We start from the raw sequence: 22,027 nt of genomic DNA, 5'->3' as shown, positions 1-22,027 counted from the left end.
TTCACTGCGGGGATGTCTTCAGGCTCTAGGAAGGAGGACAGGGCTAGCCCACTGAATCCTCTCTCCATTGCCATTTAACAAGCAGCCCGCCACACCCCAAACAGAAGTCATACTCCCCAAAGAACAATACTTGACCATAAGGATCGGGGACTGCTTTCCTTCTTCGTCACTGACACTGATTCCCAGACCCCGCTTGAATCCTTTCTTTGTGATCCAAAGAAAGGGTCCCGAAACAGTGAGCGCATGTTCGGACAGGGTAGTAGAAACCCAAGCTGGAGCTCCCATGAACTTCCTTCCCATGTTTACACACGGTGCCGCTTCACCAATCACATGAGTTCGTTCAACGTGGTTAGTTTTTAACTTAGTTAACCATGGTTTGTTTTTTTTTTTTTTTTAGTGAAAGAGAAAAATGAAGATTTCATCCTCACACATTGCACCATAAAACTATCATGTGCGAGATTATATCATGAGGTAGTTTCCTGATACTTGAACCTAAAGCTGACGTGGCAAAGACTCAAAACAGTGAAAACTGGAAGAAATGTGTGGCTGGTGGGTTCATTCTAAAAGCACGTCCTTGGTGCAGAAGAGATGGGCAGTCACCATTTCCACTCCTACACTGACTTTCTCTTTCTGATTACAAAATGTTACTGCCTTCTGCCAGTGCTGGGGATGGAAACCGTGCATCCTGTATGCTAATCAGGCACTCTACCACTGACCTACATCCCTAGCTCTTCCCCTCCCCCACTGTTACTTCCTTGAAACAGCTAGTAGACCAGCTCCCAGGGCAAGAGGCTCAGTGGCCAGCAGGGCATAAATCAAGAGGAAAGGACACCAGTTCCCAAGCAGTTCTCCTGTGGCTTCTACAGAATTTTTGGAAGTCTTAATTTCTGAGTAAACCAGGTTCCCTAGCAACCAAATGCTCATTTGAATTTTCTTTCCCACCTTGCCACCCAGTCCCCCTTAACTGCAGTTGCTAATGGAAATATCAGTAAAAGAATGGAGCAGTAGACCTGGGGACTTGAGAAGATACACATCTGTATCTCCAAGACAAAGTAAGAATTGTCATGACTCTCTCTGCTTTATGAAAACTGCAATATCAAAGATAAGAGATCCGGGAATGCCGTTTGATTTACAATTCTCAACATGAATGTGTCGGTCCTTTAAGAAGCAAGAAACCATCACAGGCACTAAAACTCGACAAGCTGGAGAGAGACCCAGGTGGGGTTTGGACCTAAGGACCTAAGGACGGTTGGGGAGTTCACTCTAGCCTTGGGGACACAAACTAGGGACAGCTTCATATTTAAAAACAAGGAATTGGAATCAGACAGGTATGCCACTGAATCCAATCCACTCACACCAACAAATCCCTGAAAGTCAGAGGGGTAGGAAACAGCCACTTAGCAGTTCTACAGGGAAGCAAGCCTACAACTGATGTTAAACATTCACTTAGATATTACTAAGAGCTGTGCCCCGGGAGCCTGAGGGATTTCCCTGTCTAAAATTTTAACAGGCAGAAATTCAGTCTTTCTGGGATGGATAGCCATAATGCAAAAAGGGATAGAGGAGATGCCAAAGCTCTCAGCAAATAGAAACAGAGCAGAAGTTAGCATGCTCTGCAACAGAAATTATGAATGTGAATTTGGGGGCCAGATAAACTTGTGTTAAAACTCCACCATGTACTTCCTGTGTGATTTCAGACAAGTCACTTGGGCATCAGTTTATTAGTCTGCAAAAGGGAGGCCATATCTAGTTTCCCACAGGACTGCTTTTCAAACTCACTGAGCTCCTATCCACACTGTGTCTGGCATATAGCATGTGCTTAGTAAGAGTTTGTAAAAATTCGCTCTTGTCAGGCATGATGGTGCATGCTTATGATCCCAGCCTTTGGGAGGTGGAGGCAGGAAGATTAATAATGGTTCAAGACCAGACTCTGCTACATGGTAAGTTTGAGACCAGCCTGAGGTTCCTAAGATCCCGACTAAGAAGAAAGGAAGAAAAGCAAAGGAGGGAGGGGGAAGCATGGATCTGCTCTCACTCGATAAAATGTTAAATAGTCATGAGGATCACTGAATGAAGTAGCGCAATTGCTTAGCATGGGAGGACTGACAGGTCTACATATATCACTTGGTGATGACATGGTCGACTGTGTGCACACACTACATGAGATCACACACTACATGAGATCATATTTCCTGCTGCTTGACACAGACACTAAATGCAACTTTTTTTTTTTTTTTTTGCCTTCAGTTTTTCATACAATCGAGAAGTTTTTGCTATGACCTAAGAAACAAAAAGAGCCAAGTCTTCATACCAGCGGCCTTTCTCCAGCCCACACTGACTCAGAGCTTCCTTGTAGTCTCTGTGTCTGTATCTGGACCATCGCTGTTGGGCTCTTCTTTTGCAATGAAATTACCAATAACGCGTGTAGACTTTAAAGTCTGAGCGCAAACAAACATCTGTATGCCTATCTCTGGACCATGCAAGTACCCATAAAATTTCCCACGTGCCCTTTCCCAAGCACACCCTGTTCACCCTGAAGACCTACAGCCCTCCTACTCAATTACCGCCACCCCCCCCATGCTTTTTTCTGAATACAGGTTCCTACAAGCGAATCTCTCATTGTACAAAACAGTGCTTTAACTCAACAGTTCTGAAGTTCACACAAATGGAGCCCTGCCATACTGCAGTCCCATCTTGCTCCCTGCCTCAGACGTGATGACTTTAAAAGCATGCAGGCTTGTGGTGATTTGCCAAGGCATAGGTTCTTCTCACGACTGTGTGACCGCAGAGCTGCCTTACTCAGTATACTGCTGGCAGATGCGCTGGCCATTTCTAGAGTTTTGCTATCATGAACAGCAGTGCTCTGGGCATTGTGTAAGAGTTTCTCAGTGGGAAATCAGGCCAACTCATAGAAAAACTGGGAATGCTGGTGCAGCAAACTGAAGTTTCTGCTCCCTCTCCAGTCCACACTCGAAGGGGACCCCAGTCTGCTATCCTCATAGCTAAGGGAATGGTGCGTCCCTTAATCACTGAATCAATTTATTATCATCAGTGCCATAAGCATGGCCCCTCTGTGCCATGTCTTTGCCCAACATTCGACATGAACAGATATGCCAAGCATGAGTTGGTATTGCACCATGAGTGGTTTTAATATTAAAATATATTCTACATTCACTATGATTAAACAGAAGGGTACTGGAGCATGAAGGGACAGAGCTGAATAGAAACTGTAGAAATACAACTGATTACTTATGGAAATTAATTCTAGAATTGGGGCCTATCTAAAATCAATGGGCAAAACGGACTTTTTAAGCAGGGGTTTGCAATACCCAGATAACCATGTTGGAAGAAGAGGAAATTGGATCCAGTCTCTCAAGCTCCCACTAAGATAAACTCATAGTAAAATGTTAATGACAAAATCATACAACTACTAAAAGACAATAGAGGTAAGCCTCCCAATGACAGGGCTCTCCAAAATGGCAGCTACCAACCACACACGGTTACTGAATACTTGGGAAGTAAATATTTGATTTACTCTTAACTAAATGATAATGAAGTTCAAACACTCATACTCAATTCAGTTTTGGGGGAACTCTCAGGTACACTTGGGACATAGTTGTATGAAATTCCTCTTTTTCAAGGGCAAATGGGTGAAATCTAAATACGGACCAAGTATTTTACAATGAAAGCTAGTGCCCAAGTTGAGATATGTGAAAAGTTAAACACTGGGATGAACATATGCTCAGACGTTAAGGCCACTTATGCTGTTGCAAAGGTCTTGGTTCAATTCCCAGCACCAACATGGTGGCTAACAACTGTCTGCAACTCCAGTTCCAGGGGTCTGATGTTTTCTTCTGGCCTCCAAGTCCTCCTGCACATGTGGTGCATATAACACATGCACACATACATCCACAAAATTCTTTTTAAATCTTTTTAAGTTAAGACACACACAAATTGTTACAAACTTTAGGATGGGCATGAATATGATCAAAATAATTCTACATATGTATGAAATTTAATGAAACATTATTTTTGAATAATATACACTGATAAAAATTCAAATATTAGTAACTTTTAAATACTGATTACTTATTAAAATAAAATTTTTGAGTTAAAAGAAATATATTACAATTAATTTCATCTACATGTTTTATCATAGCTGCTAACAAATTGTATGCATGGCTTATAGTATATTATTACAAAGAATCACTCTAAAGCCTGGAAAAAAAGGACAGTTTTTCCAAAGTCTGACTCAAAACCACAAATCAATAAAAAAGACAAAAATTATTTATATAATAATAGTGCAATCAGTGAAAATTGACAAATGGTAAACTCAAAAAAGTTCATAAACATTAAGAATCATATCTCCAATATAACATAAAGAGGGGGAGATATTAAGAGATGATTGGGGGGGGCAATTGAGGTGGGATCATGAGAAGAAAATCTCAAGCCAACTCATCATAAAAAAATACAAAGCGGGCTGGGATGAAGTTCAGCTGGAAGAGTACACACCTAGAACTCATGAAGCTGTGGGTTTGATCACCAGCACCACCCAAACTGGGCACGATGGTGCAAGAGCTGTTATCCATCACTTGGAAAGTGAAAGCAGGAAGATCAGAAGTTCAAGGTCATCCTCAGCTACAAAGATCCTGGGACTCGATAGCTCTTGATTCACAAGTATGGGAGTGCTGAATTACATTACATATTTAATCATCTCTCACTATTTAGATAACAAAAATACTAAGGCTTTACAACAGTGTATCTGTTAGTATGGATCTGAAAATGCTAAATGGAAACTTCCAGAAATACCAAAGTCATGTTTTAAATAACTTTAATTACAGCATAGTGTCATGATTGTTTCATTTTAACCTCTTACTATGCCAAATTTATAAAGTAAGTTTTATCAAAGGTATAGGAAGAAGACAGGCGTTGGCATGGCCTGCCACTTGAGGGTATCCATTGGGGATCTTGCAGCTTCTCTGAAGGGGCTACTGCATTGAGCAAAAGTGCACAGTATTTATCCTTTTACCCGGTGATTCTACTGCTGAGGACCCAGCGTAAAGATGAGCCATGGAGAATACTAGCAAATATTCATAAGGCTTTCCGCTCTAGCCCAGTATACTCAAGGTTTCTGTTTGATTTGCAACTAAATCGCCATCAACAGAAACAAACCAGTCCCCACTAAAACGGAAGGGCAGAGGACCAGAAGCAGCCATATATTCAAATGGATAATTTGGATACTTTAACACAGCAGAGTCACAGTTGTAAGACGTAATGAGATAACTCACGTGATCCCTCAAATACACTCGTCAGTGCAAAAAGGAATGCATGGATCTACAGAATGCCACTGTTTTTCTAAGAGGAAAAAAAACGCAAAAGTTTGATTACCTTAAATAAAATAATGAATAAATATGCACTGCACATATGCACACATGCATATTAAATGGTGTCTTCCATCTGCATACATACACATGTGTTTATATCCATATCTCAGTAGATTGTGTGTGTATATATATACACACACACACACACACACACACACACACACACACACACACATACCTTCCTAATTCTGCCCACTGGAAAAAAACAAGCAATAAGGTCTAGAGGCAGTAAGAAGCTTTAATATCTAGGCTCTGGAATAGCAAATATTTCTAAATACCATTTATCACTAATGAAGATCTGAAAAACGCAACATAAATCTGAAATACCTTGTTAAACCAGAAAGTAACGAATCTATCAATGACTTCCTAGTCTTGTCAAGCAGATTCAGAAACCAATTTAAAGACTCTCCCACTGGAAAAACGTAGAAAGAATGTCAAAATAAATAACAATCTGGAGGCTGAGGTAGAAAGATTGCCAATTGGAGGCCAGCCTGGTCTAAAAGCAAGACCCTGTACAGAAAAAAAAAAAAATGTATGAAAATCAATAAACAATCGCAGGGGGTTTAAGTACAAGCTGCATTAAAATCCATGTGTTCATAATGATATTTCATAAACAATATGACAAAAATACTTCACTGGTCTCATTTGGAAGATACTAGAAAATCAAGTCATTATTTTGAACATTAATTAAAAGAGAGGGGGGTTGGGGATTTAGCTTAGTAGTAGAGCGCTTGCCTAGCAAGCGCAAGGCCCTGGGTTTGGTCCTCAGCTCCAGCAAAAAGAGAGAGAGAGAGAGAGAGAGAGAGAGAGAGAGAGAGAAGGAAACCAATCATTAACTATACCAAAAGGCATACACTTCAAGGTAACCAAATGGTTGATATGCTTAAGAAAGAAAAGTTCCAGCCAGCGAGTGCAGAGCAAAGGCTATCCTTATTTTATAACCTGTTCTGCAGTGACAGTGACCCTCAGCAGCTGGAAGGGCCTGGAATAACTCTATCAATGAAGGAACAGATTGACAACACAGCCCAGTGACTCATCATCCACTAGAGCCAGGATTACAGTCTCAGCACATCACTCAGTATCTACCAAGAGACCTCAGTCAAAGTCCTTTCTCCTAACTCCTCCCCCAAAGAAGCAGGGTGGCTGTGATCTCATAGAGTGGGCTGGGTACCAGTGTGCAGGAAAAATGGGAAAGCAAAGAATATAAAGATGCAACCAGGAGCTCGGCGGTGGTGGCGCACGCCTTTAATCCCAGCACTCGGGAGGCAGAGCCAGGCGGATCTCTGTGAGCGTGAGGCCAGCCTGGGCTATAGAGTAAGTTCCAGGAAAGGCGCAAAGCTACATAGAGAAACCCTGTCTTGAAAAACCAAAAAAAAAAAAAAAAAAAAGATGCAACCCAAAAAAGCCACAGAATGCAGACACCTCACAGGACACGCTGTTGTCTCTTCAGCAAATAGACTCTAGGGAGGAAAGTGAGAAAGGGATGCAGATGAAGAGAGAGGAAACCTATCTATAAAAACAGATGCATCCCTCAGCTGTGAACATCGTTTGGATCCTGAATGTCACAAAGGAATCACTGAAAAACAGAAAGAAACAATCAAGAGAATCTGCTCTTGGGATATTTGATTAAACAAGAAAGAACTCCTGTTGAAACAAGTTTGGACACGATAATATTATGGTTATATGAAAAAAATGGTCCTTATCTTTTAGAAACAGTAATCTAGTAGGAACAGACAAGATGATAATCTGGTCTGTGATGCTTCGAAAAGAAACACAGGTAGGGGGAATAGGCAGAGGGGAGGACACAGTTGGCAAGGAGTAAATTATTAAAAAAGCCTTATGATGGAGTCAGGGAAATTAATTCTGGTCTCATCACCACGATTTGTTACCCACAAGACTTTGGTGAAGGTCCTAAGCATGCTGCCTCTCAATTTTTCCTATTTACAAAGCAGAAGTAAGGGTGACTGTTACAGCTAGCTACTGCAAACACTAAAGAAGAGAATCTGTAATGTACTCAGTACAGTACCTGAGAGCAGAGTAATACAGTACACATTAGTAGTGCTGTTGTAAGTCAAGACCACAAGCTAGAAGTGGAGGAATCGGAATAGAGTCTGCGACTCAAAAGCCAATACCCTTCCCACTATATTAGGATGCATCACCCGCCTCTACCTCCAGTTCTCTGCATCAAGTCTCTCTGCAGAGACCAAAAACAAGAAAATCAGACTTTCACTGGGCTTCCCTACTCACACTACAGATCATCTTCAATGACAAGGGCTTCCCATCCTCCATTTCTGCAGAAAAGAGACAATTAACCATCTTTTGTGATAACACTGCAACTGTGTGGCTAGTTGTAATGGCTATTCAGCTGCAGGGTGTATTTTTATCCCCATATAAATCAATACAAACCCTCATAAATTCACAATGATTAAACATTGTGCTGTTTCATCCTCCTTCCAAAATACAACTCCAATCTGTTACCACCTCATCAGGTGCTGGCAGAGGTTAGACAGTGTTACACTGAGATTGTTGAACACCAAGATTAACACAGGGATAGAATGTTAAGCCTCGCATGCAGCTTACCCCAGCAAAACAATGGCAAGTTGCCAGCGTTTTCTGAAGAGTGGGGAAATACTTGATAGTCTTCAGTGGAGTAGATATTCTCAGCTCTCATTAACAAGAGACCTCACAAATCCCGAGTAAAGTTCATCAGTATTATTTCACTTCCTCATGCAAGAATGCTGACCAAACACCCCTGCTGGACGGACCCTTTGCTGCTGGACCCTTTACTGCTGGATCCTTCTTCACTGCTGGATCCTTCTTCACCACTAGATCCTTCACTGCTGGATCCTTCTTCACTGCTGGATCCTTCACTGCTGGATCCTTCTTCACTGCTGGATCCTTCTTCACTGCTGGATCCTTCACTGCTGGATCCTTCTTCACTGCTGGATCCTTCTTCACTGCTGGATCCTTCATCACTGTTGGATCCTTCACTGCTGGATCCTTCTTCACTGCTGGATCCTTCTTCACTGCTGGATCCTTCCTCACTGCTGGATCCTTCCTCACTGCTGGATCCTTCTTCACCACTGGATCCTTCACTGCTGGACCCTTCACTGCTGGAGCCTTCTTCACTGCTGGATCCTTCACTGCTGGATCCTTCACTGCTGGATCCTTCTTCACTGCTGGATCCTTCTTCACCACTGGATCCTTCACCGCTGGATCCTTCTTCACTGCTGGATCCTTCTTCACTGCTGGATCCTTCACTGCTGGATCCTTCTTCACTGCTGGACTCTCTCTTTCCCCCTCTCTTGCCTAGTTTGCTTGCCTCTTTGAGAATCTCCATTTCGCAATTTTCTTCTCTGTCCTTTCGATCACACATCTTGAAGGCTTAAGTTTCCCAGAATTCAATGTTCTGTTTTCTCCTACATATATTCCCAGGGCAATCTCATATCAAATCACAGTAGCGCCTACCACATTTTATCCATTCATTCATATGTCCATCCATCCATCATCCATCTACCCACATATCTACTCAACAAACATGTGCCCTACCCCCCCATGTATGATAGGATTACTTTTTTAAACAGGGAAGGATCAAAGAGATACAATCTTGCCCTCATGTGCTTTACACTTGGGTTGGGGTGTAGTATCACTGTTAATCCAAAGATCACAAAGATGAACATGCAATCTCGCAATACTGAGATGGCACACACACAGGAGGAGTCGCATGGTACAGTAAGAAAGTAGAACAGAGAGGCATTGAACCTTGCTGTGGAAATTGCAAAATTATTCCCTAAGAAATGATGACTGAGCGGAGATCAAACCTGTAATTCTATCCCAACCTCTCTGCTGAAAGCCAGACCAGAATTTCAGCTGCTATTAGGCCGCTCCATCCAAGAGGACACACACACCTAAAACACAGTCTATTTAAAACTGACTCGGTCACTTTCCCCTCAGCGCCAGGATTTTCATCTCAGTAGTGAGCATGACCCATTCAGAAATTATTAGCAGTCACCCTTCATTCCCTTTCATCATTTTTCCTCCCAACCACTTCACTGGTTCCTTCCGACCCTGCTGTTGTTTTTCATCCTTCCCCTATATCGCTACTCCAGCTTAGGCCTGAACTTAGCTCTCAGCATCCCTGACCAGGCTGGCACTAATACCACAGTTGTGTCTTCTCTACACTTAAGAAGAAATGACCATGCCCCCCCCAAAAAAAATGTGTCTTCCCTCTTCCAATGACTCCCACTGCTTAGACACTGGGTAAAAGTCCAAACTCCACAAAGTGAACTCTACACAGTTCACCAGCCTCAGCTTCCAGCTCTCCATCACCTGGAAAGAGCAGCCACATAGAGCCATAGCCACGTGGCTCCTCACCACAGAGGCTCTTCTGCCTGCAGCAGCCTGCCTCATCTTCCCCCTGCTCCCAGACCTGTTTGTCCTAAAATGTCAATCTCTAAAGGGGCCTACAAGTCAATGAATGAATACAGTGAGAAAAATAACAACTTATCAAACTGTAATTTATTGTCCAACCTAAGACCTCTAGAGGGGTGATGGGGTACTTTGTAGCAGTATTGAGCAGTAGGAGTAAACCAAGGCTGTTCCCAGGGAAAATGGGTGTCCTGTGGGCCTGTCTCCCAACTCTTATCTCAGCTCCCAAAGCACCTTTGTGTATTCACCACAGATCATGTGCTCACGTGACAATTCCCATGCTTGCTGGGGAACTAGCTACACAAAGCCAGGGCCAGGCCTCTTGGTCTCTGTATCTCCAGCATCTCCCTGCTGCCCAGGCACTTCAATGACACAAGTCGTCATCAACAAAAGCAAATGTTTGTTCAATAAATTACTGGAGCAAATAAGAAAGATTAGTTGCCTTAACCTTGGCCAACAACTCTATCTTTCTCTATCTAGACTAGACTTCCTCATTTAGTTAAAGAGAATTTTTAATGGGAGCACCATTTTCATTAAAAAAAAAAAATTCCAAGCTTCACATCAATTACTGGCTGTCAATCAATCAATAATTCCCTATACAACACAAGCAACTCTTTTGGCTTGGTGGGCAGGACACAAGAGCATATATTTGGCTGGGACCAAGAAAGTACGTAAATGACAGGTGGGGGATATAACTCAGTGGTAGGGAGGCTTGTCTAGCATAACAGCCTGGGTTCAACTCTCTGCACTGAAAAAGAAAAAGATTATCCAACCTAAAACCAAAAGTAATATTAAAATTTGTGCTACAGGAATACATACATGGAAGGCAAGGGACAAAATACTCTTGGAGCAAGAGAGAGTTCCTTGGAGCATGAAGGATTTGAACTCAGACTTGAGAAAGGGCTTTAGTCTCAAGAGAAACAGTAAGGAGGAGGTCATCCCAAGGCTAGCCCAAGGAAGCCACAAAGGTCACAGGTCTCTAGCATAGAAAACCCCTAGATTGTGAATTCCTCCATCAAAGTATCTGTGTGAGATACACAATGAGGTACCTGTTGCTTATCCCCTCGTAACCTTCTAACCCTAGGAACTGGATTATTCAGAACTATTTTAGGAGAACTGTTTCTGACAGAACTTGCAGACAGAGCTGAAGTCACCTCTTGGCATACAGAAGCCATCTCTGTGTCACCTTACCCCACCCAGGGCCCTCGGGTCTTCTCACAAGAAGTCATGTGAATGCAAGGCCTCTACCATACTGGAGACAATGAACACAGTCCTCTTTCTCAACCTGAAGTTCAAGGAGAAGCTGCCAGGAGTGGCTGGGATGAGCACGGCGCCTCTCAGGCTGTTAGGAGACCCACTTCACTTACCATTTACCTCTCTGAGAACGGGTATGAAAAACATCCCCACATTCCAGGGAATCAATGTACTTCTCAGGCAGAAAAGGCTGTAAGTCACCAGTGAAGAGGGGTATATAGGTTGACGCTCTCTGCCACCATCAAATAAAGCAGAGGGCCATCAGAGGGGGGATCGTGACTTAAATCCACAGTCTCCCTGCCACACAGCAAGAGCATGTTCTTCCAAAGGGCTCGCTCACTGCACTACTTCTCAAGTCCAATGTTCTAAAAAAGCCAGTCCTGCATCAACGGGTCAATGGCTTATATGGCTTTTCTTTTTTCTTTTTTCCTTCTTTTCCCCCTGGCTCTGAGAATCAAACCTAGGACCTCAGACCTGTTAGGAAAGTGCCCTACCTACCACTGGGCTGCAAGTCATCAGGCCGTAGTCACCCAAACTCTCTAGTCTCCCTGGACTAACTATAAAATGATAGCAAATGGAGAGGGTGTGTGTGTGTGTGTGTGTGTGTGTGTGTGTGTGTGTGTTTGAAGTTATAGCAGTGTTTATTTAACCAAAGGAGAAGAAAAGATAAAGAAGATGAAATGGTGAGAAACCATTCTACTTGTGATTAGGGAGGAGAATCTGGTGCGTAATAAAGCCTTTGAATGGGACCGTCATGGAAAGCTGTGAGCTGCTTTCCTAGATCTTCTGATCAAACTTTGAAAAATAGCAGTCATCAACAGGATATTTCCTCTCGCTACAATCCAGCGAAGGACAAAAATCACAAAGTGATTAGTAAAGAAGCGCAATGCTCCATAAATGACCTGGGAGCCTTTCAATGTCTACAGTACAGCAAGCACTGTGGAATCAAAAGTGAACACTGGGCCGAAAGTTCCCTGAACTTCTATGACTGTCGACTCACGAATCCTGCAAACACATCTGTAGAGATGGCAGGAGGCTGTGAGACAGGCAGAGGCAGGTATGTGCTGGAAGATCTAAGGCTTGAGGGGGGAAAGAGGGTGGGAGGGATGAGGAGGTGTAGGGCAAAGTTGGACGCCAGCGGAGGGGCCCTGAGGGCAGAGGGGAGGAGCTGGGTTTGGGCAGCAGGTGGGAGGCGCATGGAGAAAGTGGCTCCTGGTTAAGAAACTAGCACAGCCCATTCTCGAAGGAACCTTGTCTTGCAGGTAAAGAAACAGAGGTGGAGGAGAAAGCCCGAGGGGCTTTGGGTGGACATCTATGGTCAGAAAAGCATGGAAAAGCTCCAGGAACAATAGGAAAGTGAAAGGGATATTTGGCAGAGGAACTGGAGCCTAGCAAGGCCAGCCCGAGAGAACAGATTTCTGAGAGAGCCCCAGGATGCTGAGAGCTGGAGTGAGCTCACTGCACTGGGCAAGACTCCATGTTGCTTTTTTCCGGGTTATTTTGGAGGAAGCAGCTGCGGACCAAATAGACTGAGAGTTGGGAGTGCTAGAGCTCTCTTGGGACCTCGGCACCAGAAGAGATGCCAGCGTGGGAGCTCCAATTGCTACCACTGCAGTTGAATGTCCAAGGAGACTACAGGCATGACAAGAAAACCCTAACAGAGAGATGATGAAATGTAAGAGGTATAGGTGTTGGCTGAAGATCACAGGAGAGAAGGATTCATCAGCTATGGAAACCCTGGCTATTCCAAATGAAGATGACCCTAGCTCAGAGCTGGGGTTATCTGTTCGGGTATCGTGTTCGCCGTGTTTACTTCCCTGACAAATATGTTTCAAAAACTCTACCCCAATGCAGAACACACAATCCCAATAAACTATCACACAGCTTTATTAAAAACTGTATCTGCGCCTAATGTATTTCTCCAAGGTCTTAACACATTACAGACCTGAACTAATTAAGTTAATTCCTTCAGTTTGATCACTATTTGAGTGACTTCCAAGTGCAAAGTAGTATGCCCTGCCAGCTGCCATGGGGGTTTCTGTCTTCCAGTAGCTTGGGTCAGTTGTTTGCATTCAGATTCGGGAAGCTGTACTCTTTCCCAAGGGTAGGGAACAGAGCAACTTAGCACCGAGGAAACACATCTTTCCAGCTACACATTCATAGCAAAGTGAGGCTCATGTTAGTAGCTGGTGACTGCCGACATTGCTGCGCATTCATCTCCAGGTTTCTCCTAGCCCACTTGACCCCCGAGCACTCCTGTCGTGATTGCAGGGCCGCCGCAGCATGTCGTGTTGTTACTTATTGCCACTGTAACTTGTAAGATTAAACTTCAGAACCGAGACAGGCTAAATGATTGCCTTCTTTAAAAAATACGTGTATGTATAATTTACATACCACTTCGGATAAGCTCTTAAATTATGAACCCTAAAAGTCAAAACTGTCACCATTTTTAAAATCACAGTTTTAGTATTGCAGTTCTTCCTGCACAAAAAGACCTGTGTGTGTGTGTGTGTGTGTGTGTGTGTGTGTGTGTGTGTGTGTAGTTTTCTAAATAGTATTTTGCACTGTCTGTTACGATCTGCTTTTCAGGTTCTATCGAGAACAATTTACTTCTCCCATACTATATGTCTATGCTCTAAGAAGGACCATGAAATAGCTTAAAACTCACATATTTGCTAAAAACAGATTAGTAATATAAAATTATTTCTACTTGGGTCAGTGACATGGCTCACTGGATAAGAGTACAAGCTACCATGCCTGACAACCCGAGTTTGACCCCTGGGACCCACATGGTACAGGAAGAAAACGGACTCCTGCAAGCACACACATGTACATACAATAAATAAAACATACAACACACAATAAATAAAAAGGTTATGTAAAATACTTTTACATTCTAAAGTAGAGAATGATCAGAGAAACATCTGAACACCTACCACGTACACTGTAGGGGGTGTCTCCACACCTGTATCATCTCCCACAACCCTTCACTCGCTGGAGGGTGGAGTCTGCCCTGTAATCATTTCCAAAATAGTATTTTTGAAGAGATGTACTTTTTCCATGAAACTAAGTCTAACCCCTCCATTATCAGAGTGAATTCTTATTTACGAGATGTCTGGTTGGCTTTTCATAGTCAATGGGGTCCTGAAAAGTTGGAGGCAAATCACATAAAATTGCATTATAAGAGCAAATACGCCAAGCCTCACCACTGATTGACAATCGGCAGAGGGCTTGCTGAAACTCTCCAGTTCAGTTCCATGCACAGCCTCAACCCCACAACTCTGGTGAGTTTAGGTTTCATGAGTTTAGCCATGAGGAAATCCAGAAGTAAACAGTTTAAACCAGTACCCACAGCCTGAGACATCAGCGACACAGCAGGAAGAAAAAATACATTCAGGACACACAAAGCGATGCCACGCCCCCTTTGTACTCAATCCTAACAAGCTGAAGGAAAACAAAGCATTGTCTTATAAGACCATTCTGTTAACTCACATTCTTCTTCCAGTGTCTAGCCAGAATTACCATCATAGTCTATCCTCAAACTAGGGCTAGAAGAAAACTTTGAAGGATACAAAAGCTCATGCATGACCTTTGTATTCAAATGTGCTTGCCACAAAAGGTGTTTAGATGGCTACCAGTTATACAGATGAGTTCGAACGAAGCCTGTAGTAATCGGTACACTTAGGTCTCACTGTATAAATGCCCTCTGCATCTTTCTGACTTAAGGGAAGCAAGGGGACACTTGGCTTTTGACATCTTCCCTGATAAAGAGCATGCATTACAAGTGGTGAAAAAGAGCCTAGAGCAAGCCACTCGGAACAACCTTGAGCAAAGGCTGCTCAGCGCCAAGTCCAACACCACACTAAAACACCGCAGCCTGGACATGGCACGAGGTGTGAACCATCTTCGTCCTTGGTAGTGTGCCTGAATCAGTCACAACAGACAGAACCAATGAATGGAGAAGTTCTTCATTCATATCTTGTGACTCTTCAAGAGATTCAAGTCACGTCTTTTAAGTGCATGTGTGCATGTGCACACACACACGCAAGAGATAGAGAGGGCCCAAGCACATCTGAAGGATGGGAGACAACCTGACAACCTCAGGTGTCATCTTCAGGAACTTTGTCCTCCTCCTTTGAGAAAAGATCTCATCAGCCCACTTTAGATGGTGCCCTATCAGCTCCCAGAAATCCATGCAAAATGACTACGGGAGGCAGGCTGGAGAAGAGTAAATTACTAGCCAAGAAGGCAAAATGATCAGGGTTGTTGATGTTTTCAGCTAAAGAGGGAAGGAGGAAGCTAAGGACATTGGGATCCTTCTGGAATGAACTTTTTCCAGCTGGAGGATGTGGATCCTCTCTCCCACCCAAGTGGACGGAGGGCAAGTGGAATATATGTTCTAAGTGAGAAGGGGTGTATGGGTAGAGTTCATACAAACTAGATAAGAGCTAGAGGACAGAGGGACCTCAGCCCCCCTGAGACATTCTCCCATCAAGGGGTCCAGAGACGTGGCCCTGATGCAGTCCTGCTCTCTAAGCCTAGTCTGCACAGGACCAAACGTTAGAAGACATTACATTTCAATGCTGCACCTCTGTCTCAGAAATGCTAATTCCAGCATAGTTTCCAATGCCTTTAAATATGCTGGCTTGTGTTATCCCACGGACCCTTCCTTCCTTAGACGTAGGAAAACAAACAGATGATGGAGTCCAGATTAATTTCCAAATCCCATCAACTGGATTTCCAGACAGCCAACATAGCACTTCCCCCAACTTCAGAAGTAGGAAAAGGGGTGAAAGCCCCCAAATTCTGCACCTAGGACTTCACCCACGCTTCTTAACCATCTCCTAATCTTCCCCCATGGGAGCTGAAGTAGTCCAGGCCCACTCCACCCGTTTGTTCTATCCTGGTCTATCCCAATTCAACCAAACTCAAAGGTTATTCTCCTTAGGTAGAAAGTGAGCCCATCGCTCCCTTGAATTGGAAGGTGTTCCTTAGAACCATGTGTGTAATGAGCTTGTCAGTTCCCTCACGCGTCTAAAAAGGGAAAAAAAAAAAAAAAGGTCCTGCAGGAAATCTGTGGCCAAGCCGGCCCCCTCCTAATGTCTGAGTCAGAGTAAAGCGTCTTCACTGAGCTTCTGGTTGATCAGGGTGTATCACTTTCTGAGCAGCTCAGCAACTGAACTTATGGCTGTCTTCCAGCCACGCAGAACATAAGCTCTATTTTAAAACTCTTTTCCTAACTCACAGACGAGGAAGGTATCTCATAGGTTGTCAACTTCCTACTGGAAACAAATCACTTCCCTCTCAAACTGCGCTTGGTGTCTCTCAAGATGAATGCGTGTTCGGGTGTGTATATTTTTATCTTTGGCCAAGCAACTCTATAAAGCAAAGAAAGGCACCCCCAAATGTTATCAACATGCCTGAGCCATTCAGGAATGGGCGATGAAAGCTCTTCGGCCTAAGGATTTCTCCCACACAAACATTAAATATGGGGGGAAAAAAAGGATCTCTCTCTGGAGGGAGGGGGGCAGGGTGGATGATAAGGAAGGACATTAAGCAGCTGAGCAAAGGCAGCCCAGGCGCCGCCGCCGCCGCGGCACTTCTCGAACAGCCTGCAGAGGGGAGAGAAATCTGCTCATGTAATATAAGCAAGCACCCTCGGGCGGCCGCGCAAGGGCACAAATAATAAATACACCCAGGAAGGCAAACAGATGTACAGAAAACAAGCCACCCCGAAAAGGTCAAAACTTCAGAAATCCCGGGGATCACATCACCCACATAAACGCACCATCAGTGGGAGCGAGAGAAGGGACTTGGAGACTTAGCAAAAGATTCTAAATTTGGGTGTTTTTTTTTTCTCTCCCTCTCTCTCTCTCTCTTCCCAGCTCCTGCTTGCAAAGTAACAGTGGCTACAGGCAAAGCTAGAGAGAGCAGGAAGGCTGAGGGCGGCGCGGGGTGCTGGTGGGAAGGGAGGGGTGTCTCACACCAGCCACCCAGGCCTCGATGTGACGAAAGTCGTCAGCAGCCCTAACCGCATCCCAGCCCCTCCACCCAGCAAGCAGACGCCCCCCCAACCCCCCGCAGCTCCCCCAGCCTGGCTCCGTTCCCTTGCAGCCGGCAGCCCCAGCAGCCCCGCAGCGGCAGCAAGAAGCAGCAGCAGCAGCAGCAGCAGCCCAGCCTGGGCAGAGTGCCGGCAAACGCCAGGATCGCAGCTCCCATCCTTTCGGCAGACAACCCCCCCACCCCAGGCCTCCCTCCTCGCCCACCCGGGATGCCCAGCGCGCCGGCGGTGGCTCCCGCTTACCTTGGGCGCTCGCGGGGGGGGGGCTGAAGGTGGCAAGCCCCCCGCCCCCCGCCCCTGGCCTCCTCGCCTGTGCTCTTCCTCCCTCCTCCACGTCCTCCTCCTTCCTACAGTGTGGCCGGGGCTCCCCCTCCTCCCCGCCGCCTGGAGTAAAAGCAGAAAACCCCGGAGCCGGGCCCGCGTGCGTGCGTGCGGGAAGGCGGCGTGCGGCCAGCTCTCCAGTCACTGAGCGCGGCGCGCCGCTCGCAACTAAAGTGTGAAAGAAGCGGTGGCCGCGGCGGCCGCGCCACGGAACAGCCCCCCGGGAGTGGGCAGGGAGCGAGCGGGAGCTGGCCGACTCGGAGCGAGGAGGGAGGGGACCTCCGCGCCCAGTCGCTCACTCGAGGGGCGGGGGCAGCCAGACACTCCCCCGCCGCCCGTCCCCTCCCCTCCCCTCCCCTCCCCGGCTCCCGCGCGCGTCCGGCTCTCCTCCCCCGGGGCGGGGCCTGCGGGGGCCGCCGGGCGCGGCGCTCCGGGAAGAAGGGCCCGGGCGCCCCGGGCTGCGGGGAGGGAGGAGGGTAGGCAAGCTTGAGGATGTGTGTCTGCGTGTGTGTGTGTGTGTGTGTGTGTGTGTGTGTGTGTGTGTGTGTGTGTGTGTGTGTTGCATGGAGGGCGAGGTGTGCCTGTGTGTGTTGCATGGAGGGCGAGGTGTGTGTGTGTGTGTGTGTGTGTGTGTTGCAGCAAGAAGGTGGTGTGTGTTGCATGGAGGGCGAGGTGTGTGTGTGATTTCGCGCGCACCCATGCTGGCAGGAGGGCAGATCCAGATAGGAAGGCTATGTCTTGGCTGGCCTTCCCGGGGCCTGTCACTCGGTTGGTGGCATGGGAACCGAGGGAGGCTTCGGGGGAGGGGGGACGTCTGTCCTGCACATCCAGAGACCAGGGCCTCCCCCCAAGAGGGGCTGTGCCTGCTCAAAGCTGACGGGGGTGGGGGGATAAGGGGGGGGAAGGCTGCACCGCCTCGCCCTACCCCGCCCAAGCCCGGCTGGGACGGCCGCAGCCAAGGCCACGAGGCCCGCCTCTGAACGTCCCCACCTTGCCTCAGAGCTGCAGCGCCTACAAGATGAATGGAGGAAGCTTCTGCGACTTAGGAAAAGCCCAAAGCAGCTGGGAAAGATGCGGACACCCTGCTCTGCTTTCCCCCACCCTCCCCAGCCTCCTAGGGCAGAAAGGGCGAGGCCGGGCCATCTGAAAGATTGACAAGGGACCTAGAAAGATCGTGTCTCCCCTCCCCCCGTTCCCCCCGCTATAGCGGGCCGGTTCTTTGTGGACCCCCACAGATCAACCAATTTCCTTCCTTTGGGAAGGGATATTTGTCTCCTCCTCCCAGGCATACTGGGCATTTCGTGTGCACACTGAATTGATCTTTCTGCACTGATAGCCGATGCCTGTCTTTTGTGCGGCTTCCCCCGCGCGCTTCACTGCTCCTTCATTGCCTTAGACACGTGAGGAATGCCAGGCTCCCAGAGCGAGGACACCCAAGAAAACAATGAGGGTAAAAGATCCTCCCCAGACCTCACCGACGACACACACAACCGAATCGCTTTGCACATTCAGGATGAAGTTGGAAGACGGAACAAGACACAGCTGTGACAGTGAGAGGACCCTTAATTGAAAAGTAAATTCGTAATTTGGCTTAATGAAATGAGCTGAAAACCCACCCATTAGTGTCTGGAAAACCGGCCTCTATATTTTTAAACTCAGTTCCTTTTTCATCTCTTCTTTTTTCGACTTCAAAGACTAATGTTACGCTGTTCATGAAACTCAACTTGGATTGCGGTTGTTGTTTTGTTTAGTTTAGTTTTTTTGTACCCATATTTTAGTAATCTGGATTTGGAGTGGCTAGGAAAGGACTGTGCTTGTGGGAATTTTTATCAGCTCTTCTTTCTGCAAAATGAGATTGATAGTAGCCTCTTTCTCATAAGAAAATAAACAAGGCAAGAGGAAAACAAACTGAGGCGGCATTTCAAGTTAGACACTTTGTGTCTAACGTAAGAAATAAGCAAACAGGCGCGGTCACTTTCAACCACGTTAGAAACGTTCACCCCGAATTTAGCATGCCGCTTTTTGTCCTCTCCAAGTTCCTTCTTGAAGTGGGTGGGTATTGCTGCTGAGTTTATCCAAATGTAGTCAACCCTTCTCTGGAGTGTTTAGGACATTCCCCACAGCTTCTCTAACAATAAAATGAAAGAAATATATAACCAGTGTGCAGATGTATGCATGTGTGTGTGTGTCCATGCCAACATTTACATAAAAGGAACTGTTAATATTCTGATTTGCCCCTTGAAACCCCACCCCTTGGCGCCGCCATGTGTCCTGACGTAAAAGCCTCATTCTACGGAAAAACTCCTCCTCTTCCTCTGTCTCTTTTCCGCTTTTCCTCCCATGAGGTGCACACCCTTGGCCTCTCTCTTCCTCTCTCTCTCTCTTCTCCCCCTCTTTCCTATCTTTCTCTTTATCTCTCTATTATAATAAATTCTCCATGTGGATGCAGGGTCTAGGTTGTGAAGTACTGGCCACAGCCGCGGCCATGCCCGCATGGCATGCATCTGCCCAGCATAGGTGCCCAACATCACCAAGCAATCCCACTGCTTTCTCCTGCCTGCTGGCAATCTGAGGAGCTCCGGGATCCTGGACCATCTGCCGTTTTTCAGGCTGGAGCACCACCAGGGACTCTTCACCCTACAGGATTGGTAAGATTCTTCTCTTCCCTTCTGGCCATTTTCTCACAAGTGAGGATTTGTTTGTTTGTTTGTTTGTTGTGTTTGTTTTTGTTTTTCGTGACAGGATTTCTCTGTGTAGCTTTGTGCCTTTCCGGGAACTTGCTTTGGAGACCAGGCTGGCCTTGAACACACAGAGATCCGCCTGCCTCTGCCTCCCGAGTGCTGGGATTAAAGGCGTACGCCACCACCTCCTGGCCACAATTGAGGATTTATCTCATTTTGCTAGCTAGTACCACGTGTCTTTCGGGCTCGAAGCCCTTGGGCCCTCATCCCTATGCAATAGCATATGGAGATGGCCTGTGCCCTCTCAATTCCATGGCCCATAGCCTTTATGATGATGGTCCATTGGCTATCTTGCACTGATATTGTTGGCCCTCGCTGACCCTCTGAGATGCGGGAGTTCAGTCTGATAGGCCTTATACCTCATTGTGTAAAAATGTGCCTAGGGCCCCCCACCCCCACCACTGCCACCAACCCATGCCTTGGGTCCATTCCTCTTTGGCTGCCCGCACCATGCTACAGCCCAGGGGGGTCCCCCTCTCTCCCATCCGTCTGCGCTGCTACTTCTCCGTCTCTCTTTCACAAAGTCTATTTCCTATGTGTGAATGAAAATGTATGATTGGTATGGCCATCTATATTTCTTTCTGACTGACTTTTAAATACTTCAATTATTTGTTCCTTATCTGCTCAGTTTATTCTGTGGGGAAAAAACCCACATGAACAGGCAGGCGCCATATTTGATACGGAGATCACATGATCAGGCAGTGCCATCTTAAGGGCAATCACATGATCAAGGTGTCATCTTAAATAAGGGCAACCACATGGTCTAGCCACCATTTTGGCTAAGGTCAAAACAGGCAGGTCATGTGACCTAACCACCATCTTTACCAAGAGCAGCATGGGCGGGGCACCCAGCACTCAGGCCATCAGTATAGAGGGAGGTTAGGGAATTGCCTCCCGCTGTGCAATGTTTTACTATCATTTATGGGCCAAAGAAAAGTCCTCTGCCCTTGACCTGGTGTTCCCCAGCTGCCTCTCTCCGGCTTGAGCCCTCTGGGCCAGGCAGAGGTCCAGTCGCAGCCTGGTGTTCATTCTAGCTGCTCGTGTGGGTGGGGCACGGTATGTGCTCCCCTCCAGGGCATCAGTGGGACCACATGCAGGTGGTTTCATTAAGATTTTAAATTTCAGATTTTAGCATTAATACAGTTTTGATACACTTTGGGTCACAAGATCAGGATTTTTAATTTTCCTTGGTTACCCATTACCTGATTCTCTACTATATGATTTCAGTACTGATTGATGATACTAATTTATCTAAAACTTTTATTTTTCCCTCATCTGTCTATTCCTGAGGATGGTATTTCTCTCCCTCCTGGTCTCTCTTTCCCAATCACTAAGACCACAGGCCAAAAGATTTTAAATAAGTTCAAATTTTAACTGTCTCCAGTCTATATCTGTGTCGGTGGGCTTCCATCTGGCTGACTAACTTCAGCCTGTGACACACGGACTTGCTGAAGGCTGATAGGGTCCAGCCAAATGTAATTATTTCTTTTTTCTACAGCTAGGTCAGAGTCTTGACCACCTGTGTTCTGTTTCAGCTTGAAGCAGCTATGGAGAACACATCGTCTGTGCTCCCTGTTCCCAGGACTGGCTGGAGGGCTAAGTTAGGGATAGAAACCTTGGCATAGAGTCCACCAAGAGGGTCCTTCTCTCAGAGTTGGGCTGCACCCTGACTCACAAGCTCCTTTCCTCCTGTTCTCATTCGGCCTTGGGATCTTTCCCCTGTCACTCTCCTTTGCCTTCTCAGGAGACATCAAGTCCTAGCCCGGTGGAAGCTGCTAAGATATGGGAGACTTAGGGAATACTAGCTAATAGTCAGCCATTCACACCTAATAGACAGG

At 46.2% G+C, this 22,027-nt stretch overlaps 1 protein-coding gene across 1 annotated transcript in view; it reads right to left on the bottom strand.

The window, feature by feature from the left end:
* Positions 1-17,389, bottom strand: part of C11H1orf21 (chromosome 11 C1orf21 homolog) — a 200,978-nt gene extending 183,589 nt beyond the window's left edge. The window contains exon 1 of the mRNA XM_036202079.1: positions 17,371-17,389. The gene's annotated coding sequence lies outside the window, so the exon portion shown is untranslated. The remainder of the gene's footprint in view (positions 1-17,370) is intronic.
* Between the last annotated feature and the right edge of the window lie 4,638 nt (positions 17,390-22,027).

Source organism: Onychomys torridus, chromosome 11 (assembly GCF_903995425.1).
Source record: "Onychomys torridus chromosome 11, mOncTor1.1, whole genome shotgun sequence".
Lineage (NCBI taxonomy): Eukaryota > Metazoa > Chordata > Mammalia > Rodentia > Cricetidae > Onychomys > Onychomys torridus.
The sequence above is the reverse complement of the archived record's forward strand: the minus strand, read 5'-3'. Positions and strand labels throughout refer to the sequence as shown.